Below are 7,172 nucleotides of genomic sequence, written 5' to 3' on the forward strand. Positions count from 1 at the left end.
ATGTTTGGCAGTGAAACACTACGATACTATTAAAGATTAGTAAGAAAAAAAATAATTTATTCTACAAGAAACGAAACAGCAGTTTGAAACAGATCAGCTCTTTAGTACCAGGAGAGGTTCCGGATTTAAAACAAATTTATAGTTTCTCTTCATATCTTTGTTTTTCTTCCATGGATTGGTGATCCAAGTAGTTTTGGCTCAGGACAGGTGATAAAGAAAAAGACTGCAGTACTGCTGACTGTCACAATGAAGTAATGTTTTGGACAACGGTGGTGAGTTGGTCATGTGACTGAAAATGAATACTGTATGATGAAATATGTATATATGCATTGAATTGTGCTATTTCATCAGAATAAGAACAGAATAAATACAAAAAAATTCAACAAAAATCTCAGCTTTGAATTAAAAACAGAAGCAAACCCTGAGACACAGTTCAAAGAAATACATTCAAACTTGCTAAACATAGCGGTTCTTGGGACCCACTGTCCCTATTTTTGGGCTCCTCCTCCTCCTTAAAACAGCCCATAGGATCTCCATCCCAGTCAAAGACAGCAGAGGCATGAAAAACACAGAGTGAACTTACAGAACAGACACAGCAGAGACGTTTCCTCCATCTTACTGCTCACTGATATCAGACCAACACTGATATCAATTCACTGTCACTTCAAGTAAAACATTGCTCCTCCTCTTCATCTTCTTCCTCCTTCTGTTTGACTTGGTGTCAACATTCTTGTTTTCCCGAAACCCTGCAAAAGCAGAACCTTTGTGATGCCTTCACGTACACTTCAAATAAGTCAGAGGGATGTGTTTCTGCTCTTTTTTCACAGATAAACTGAACTTAATGACTGCATTACTGAAAATATTTGATTTCTTTATCAATCCTGTTTCATATTGACGGACACAAGATTCATTTTCCTGTAGACTGCAAAAAGTGTTTTTGTCATTACCTCACAAAGCAGCTGTAGCTCTCTTCACGACAACACAGACACAGGTCGGTTCTTTGAAACGGGCGTTTATTACTTGGGCTTTCTGTCCTCAGCTTCACCATCACCAGTATGCCGATACGCCACTACATCAATACGTCGTGAGAACTGGTCAACAGTCAACAGTACAAACCAATTAGCAACGTTACAGTACACATATTAAGTCCAAACACAAATAAAAACATTTCTCAAATGACAAATACCTCATTGACTGCTTGTCCTGAAAAGAGGTCCTTAAGTCCTTGTGTTGCTTTTTCTTTTAGTAAACTTTTAGCTTAACAGGCTTCATGAGAGACATCTGCTCCCTTGCAGTCCATAAAAAGTCTCGTGTACTCTCCTTAAGGGTATTCTCACGAGAGACTAACTCTTACACTGTACACATGCACATTTCAAATAAAGACATTTTAACACAAACTATATACATATTCATGAAATTATGTAACTTATTATAAATCAGTCATCCACATCATGAAATCTACACAGAACATTTTACCAGCATTTACAGCAGCAACTTGCAGAGCTGTAAACTGAAGCCTGCACCTAAGTGCCAAAACCTGCAGTTCCTCTCATGTCCACTAGAAGCTGTCTCTAAAAGTTGTTCAATCTGCATGCTAAGCAACTAAGCTTGGCACCGTGAGCTCATAATTTACCACCCACCCCTGTCCAAATATGGTCACTTCTGCTTTCAAAAAAACAACAACAACAACAACGTGGTGACATCATTGATGCTAAAATGTGGAGACCAAAACCAGATAGTGTCATCACACATGCTGCATCCATCTTTAAAATGTTTGTGGAACTTAACAGACGGGTCATGACAGATTTGAGGAACCTTCAGGATTCGGATCAGGCAGTTTAGATCCATTCATCTTACTCTCTGCTCCAGGTTTTTGCAGCATCACAGGTAGAAGGATCCTGATATGAGTGTCCTCAGTTGGGGTCTCTCTGTGGACATGTCATGCTCTCCACTTTCAGTCTCCATGTCTGAGTGGGTTTTCTATAGATACTATGCAAATACAAAGATGTCTTTTCTGTGCCAGTTTTACAAAATACTCTGGACTGACAGAGTCTGTCTCTTTAGTGGATCATTCCCATGTTGAAATAGTTTTTACAGACAGATGTTGCTTTTTCTTCCTGCTTCTTTGTGTTGGTGTAGCACATGTTTGGGCAACAGGGGGCAGCCACCTTTAAAAGGAAACCATTCATTTATTAAAGAGAAAGCCGCAGAGTGTTTAAAAACAAAAAACTTCATTCATGAAGAATAAGGACACACATTTGTTAAAATTATCTAAACATCTGACGGCTATCGCAGATGTAATCACTTTGTAGAGAATCTCTAAATCTGAAAAATACGTTCCATGTAATGTGAGATTTTTCCATCAAGCAGTGGATGTTATCATGATTTCATAGAGTAAATATTAACTTCTTTCCCATGCAGAACCCTTCCTGCACTGCAACGGCACATCTGGACACTTTAGCTGTTTTGTGCACCATTATTGACAGAAATAAAGGCAGAAATCTTCCTTTTGTCTCATTTTTACTTTTACTGAGATGTTTCATTGGTATGTGATCTGAGGCCGTAAAATATGGAATAAAGTTAAGTAGAAAGGACAGGTGAGATGAGCTCTTCTATGAGGACGTTCAGGTAATGGCAAACTTTTTTTAAATTATACAATGAAGGAGGCGTACGGGGTCGAGGGCAGACTTTCAGGAATCTTACATGCTACACAACCTCCACAGCAGTGTCCTTATCATATCGGGGTGTGCATGGGCTGCTTTCCTCTGAAGTCGAATACCAGTTTTGTTTGGGGTCTTTTCTGCATTCAGGAACAAGTTTCTGTTACTGCACCATCCTGTAAAGGTCTCACACCCTCCCTGTAGTCCTCCGACATGCTGCTAGTGTCTGCATCATGTTGTTTGTGTCTGTATTGTCTGTCCACTCTGTTAACACTAGACTCCCATTGGAAATTTAAAATTCCTGCAACTCTTTAAGAAACAAAACCTAATGATCCCATATTTCATGGCTTTTCCAAAAATGGGGTTAATCATCAAATACTGAAAGTTTGGGTGAGTGGGGTCAAAAGGAAAAAAAAAAGGAAAAAAAGGAAGTCATTTCACCTCATAGAAATGAATATGGAGCCACTTCTGGGGCCAGGTTATTGTTTACACAGATTTTAATTTGAAGGCTGCTGTTGCACGAGGCAAAGCTGGCTAGATATGATTCATAAATATATAGGGGTTTGTGGTTAAGCTGAGGATTTTGAGCCAGAGCAGAGCTGGTCAGAGTGGGGAGTGTGTGACCGACTGTCTGGAAACTGGGCAGGCTCCTGGCTGTGTGCAGGCAGGAGAGGACTCAAATGCAGACTCACAGAGGCGAAGAGTAAACTCAAAACAGCCCAGCTTTATTTGCTGGCTGGTAAAACAATACAAAGTACTTTGGGAAATGATATAAACTAAACACACACAATGGCACACAGGGAAACACAACCATGAGGGTACAGAAAGAAACACAGGGCTTAAATACCCTGAGGGCAAACAAGGAGATGAGACACAGCAGGGAGTAATCACACCTGAGGAGTCCAAGGGGAAGCAAAACTAGAAACATTGACATGAGACAAGGGCCCATCAAAGTAAAACAGCAGAGGCACGGACTAGACACTGAAGGGAACACAGAGTACAAGGACAGGAGTGACATGAGAAGCAGAGGAACCAAAACCTAAGAACTAGAATTCCAAAATAGAAACCAAAACACTAACAGACTAAACAATGAGGAAAATAAAGATGAATAATGATACAAATGTCAAAACATTGGGTCACCGAGCCAGGACCGTGACACTGACTGTGCAGAGCAGCTGGGAAGTGGACCTGAGCAGAGAGTCCAGAGTGTGGAGAACTGATCTGAGCAAATAAAGAATGAAATCCAGGATCAGGTCTGAGCAGGAGAGCTGAGGAGGTGAAGTTGACCACTGAGGCGGAGCACAGTGGAGGGTGGATGAAAGGCAGCAGGTTTGGTGATCAGATGTGGCCGAGATGATAAACTTTCACTGTTCTACTTTTACAGTAATATTGTTTTTAAATGTGTTTTAGCTGTGAAGTCAGTTTTAAAACAAAGACAATCAGCTGTTCAGTCTGTTTCACAGTGAGACTCTTTCTAGACTCCTACTTTGAAAAACAAAAGTTACTAGAAATAAATCATCTCTAACACTCAGATGACAGAAGACCTCTTTGTAGAAATGACAATAAATGCACAGCTTTATTTATTACTGATATAAAGTTTGCAGAGATCACTGAGACACAATAGAGGCGATTCAGAGGTGATGCTCTGTGGTGACATCAGTGATGACATCATTATTCTCATCATTATGAGAAGCACAAAGGAAATTTCCTGTAAATATGTAGAAAGACTAGTTTACACAGGGAGACTAGTTCATCATTAGCACACTGAGTGATGAGTCAGTGATTCAGTGTTACCTTTGGTTCTGCATCGATACAAAGACACCACGAGGAGAGTGGAGATAAAGTATGGACAAAACACCAGCAGGTGGAGGACCACTCTGAATGCAAGCTGGATGGAGCTGCAATCAGGGAGTGGAGCTGAGGAAGGGGGCACTGTTTCCATGGTGGCTCGCACTGTAGCTGTGGTTGTAAGTGTACCTGCAGAGAGAATCCCACCTGTTTAATCTAAATTGTATTTAATCAATTCACTGTTTCTTCAAATAAAAACATTACTCTTCCTCTTCACCTTCTTCCTCCTTCTATTTGACTTGGTGTCAGCATTCTTGTTTCCCCAAAACTTTAGAAAAGCAGAAAGCAGAACCTCTCTGCAATGAAAAGAGAACATGTTGGATTTACTTAATTCAGTAGTAGACATTGGTTGCACACAGAGGTTTTTCACCTTAAACAACTGAGTTAAATCACACAGGTCATTTGGGCCTATCCCAAATGTGATAGAGCGAGAGCCGGGGCACACCCTGGACATGCCACCAGTCTATTGCAGGGCTAACGCTGGAGAATATTTCCCAACTAACCTAACCCCAATAACTGCATGACTTTTAACTGTTGGAACCAGAGTACCCAGAGAGAACCCACTGCTAACTAGCTGGATTGCAGACTTGAACCCAGGACCTTCTTACTGTGAAGTAACCGCGCCACCAAGCTGTCAAGCCTGACTTCCCAAAAGTAGGAAATCTGTGGTTACAAGGCTTGATGCAGAATTTTCTTTACGTTTTTGTCCTTGACAGGTTAAACCACAATAAATAGCAACAGCATACACATAGTTGTCTTCCTCTAATAACCCCAGTGATTTTCCTGTGGTTTGAAATCTCGTGTGATCTTGTGAATTTCATAAGTCCAGGCAATAAACTATTCTTACTAGATTGTATCATGTCATCGACACAAGATCAAATTAAGTTGTTGAATTTCATGCAGATCCCACATGATTTAATTATGTTGAGCATAGAAACATTAAATTGTTTTGTTCAAATTCTAAGTTAGTAAACTGTAAATGTAACAACCACCCAATTTCCTTTTCTTGAATGTGGTGCCTTTGCTTACACTTCAAATAAATCAGAGGGATGTTTTTCAGCTTTTTTTCACAGATACACTAAAATTACTGACTGAGTTACTGAAAATATTCATGATTATCGATCATATTTCATGTTGACAGGCACACGATTTGTCTTCTTGCAAACTGGAAAAACTGTGTTCCCAACCTTTTTGTCGTGACCTCACAGAGCAGCAAATTAAAATGATGAAAATGAAAAACAAAATAAATTTATTTGTTGCTGTTGCTACATTATAAGGTCAGCTCCTTGTCGGTTTTGCTTTGGTCAAGAGTTGCTCACAAACTAATAATCCACCACCAAAGAGAATCTGGAGTACATAAAACCACAAACAATGGCAAAAATCCTCCCCTTCCTCATCATTGTCACCTGCCACATTTTTTCACCACCCAAAGCTAAAGAACAACATGTCTCCGTTATTTAAACCACTTTTGTTTGGACTGAACTGAGCTGCAGAGAAGTCATTTAGTTGATTTGTCTCCAGAATTGCATCTCTACAGCTTTCTGTAGTGCCAGTTCAAGTTGGCCCTTAGCCTGAGACACCTCATTACCATCAAACACATCCAGCACTGTTTCACACAATAAGACATGAAATAAACATAATGTTTTAAGAACAGATCAAAGTGAGTGAGATTAAAGCAACAAGGCAAGGATGAAATGCTTTTATGTAACTTAAGCCAGGTACTGTACTTGTTTCCACCAGCCTTGGACAGCTGAGGGAAAACAGGTTGAGGGTTGAATAAAAGTATAGTTTTTGGTGTAGAAGGTTCTACATCAAAAGAGTTCACAGGATATAGAAGTGCTGGGCAATTTATTGAGGATTGCTTCAGCTTCACTGAACAGGATTTGGAGACCTTTGTCACCTGTTTGCCGTGTAAAAGAGGAATCAGTGACCCTTAGCTTACTCCCCTCAAACATGGTGTTTTACTGATCTCAACTCTTCCCCCCTAGCCTCTTTCTTAGTACCAACAAGATTAGTTCCATTATCAGACCAGACAGGCCAGATACATTTTAAAGTATTTGCTCGGATATGAACTTAAGTGGCATCTCATTCTTAATCCATATGGTTTAATATAATGTTGTCCCACTATTTTCAGCAATAACAGCTTCTGCACGTCTGTGTAGGTTTTCCACAAGGTTTAGGAGTGCTAATGGGAATATTCGATCATTCTCCAGAAGTGCATTTGTCACATCAGACACTGATGTTGGATGACAAGGCCTGACTTACAGTCTGCACTCAAATGGATCCCAAAGATGTTCTGTTGGGTTGAGGTCAGGTCTCTGTGCGGGCCAGTCAAGTTCTTTCACTCCAAACTCATTAATCCACCATCATCCGTGTCTTTATGGAACTTGCTTTTGTGCACTGTTAGAGCAGGAAGAGGCCATCCCCAAGCTGTTGCAGAAAAGTTGAGAGTTTGAAATATTAAATTATACCTCAAAGTGGCAGCATTGCTTGAAAGAAGAGTCTGAGTCCACATTACCTCTTCTTCTTTTTTTATATTTCCACAAACAATTTGGTCCACAAAGAGACTTCACCCTGTTTAAATCCTTGCTAACTCTTTCATCTGTCGCCCAAGTTGACCTTTGACACCAGAGGGAGGAAACATTAGCACATCTCTGACATTTA

General features: G+C 40.2%; 1 long non-coding RNA gene across 1 annotated transcript; it reads right to left on the minus strand.

Moving 5' to 3' along the window:
• Positions 1 to 4,573: 4,573 nt before the first annotated feature.
• LOC308406930 lies at positions 4,574 to 6,910 on the minus strand. The gene is made up of 3 exons (XR_013973615.1): positions 6,774 to 6,910; positions 4,726 to 4,804; positions 4,574 to 4,637 (listed from the first exon to the last, which is right to left on the minus strand). It is a non-coding gene; the product is annotated as an uncharacterized lncRNA (long non-coding RNA).
• Positions 6,911 to 7,172: the final 262 nt, after the last annotated feature.

This window comes from Rhamphochromis sp. 'chilingali', assembly GCF_963969265.1.
Source record: "Rhamphochromis sp. 'chilingali' genome assembly, chromosome: 1".
Taxonomy (NCBI): Eukaryota; Metazoa; Chordata; class Actinopteri; order Cichliformes; family Cichlidae; genus Rhamphochromis; species Rhamphochromis sp. 'chilingali'.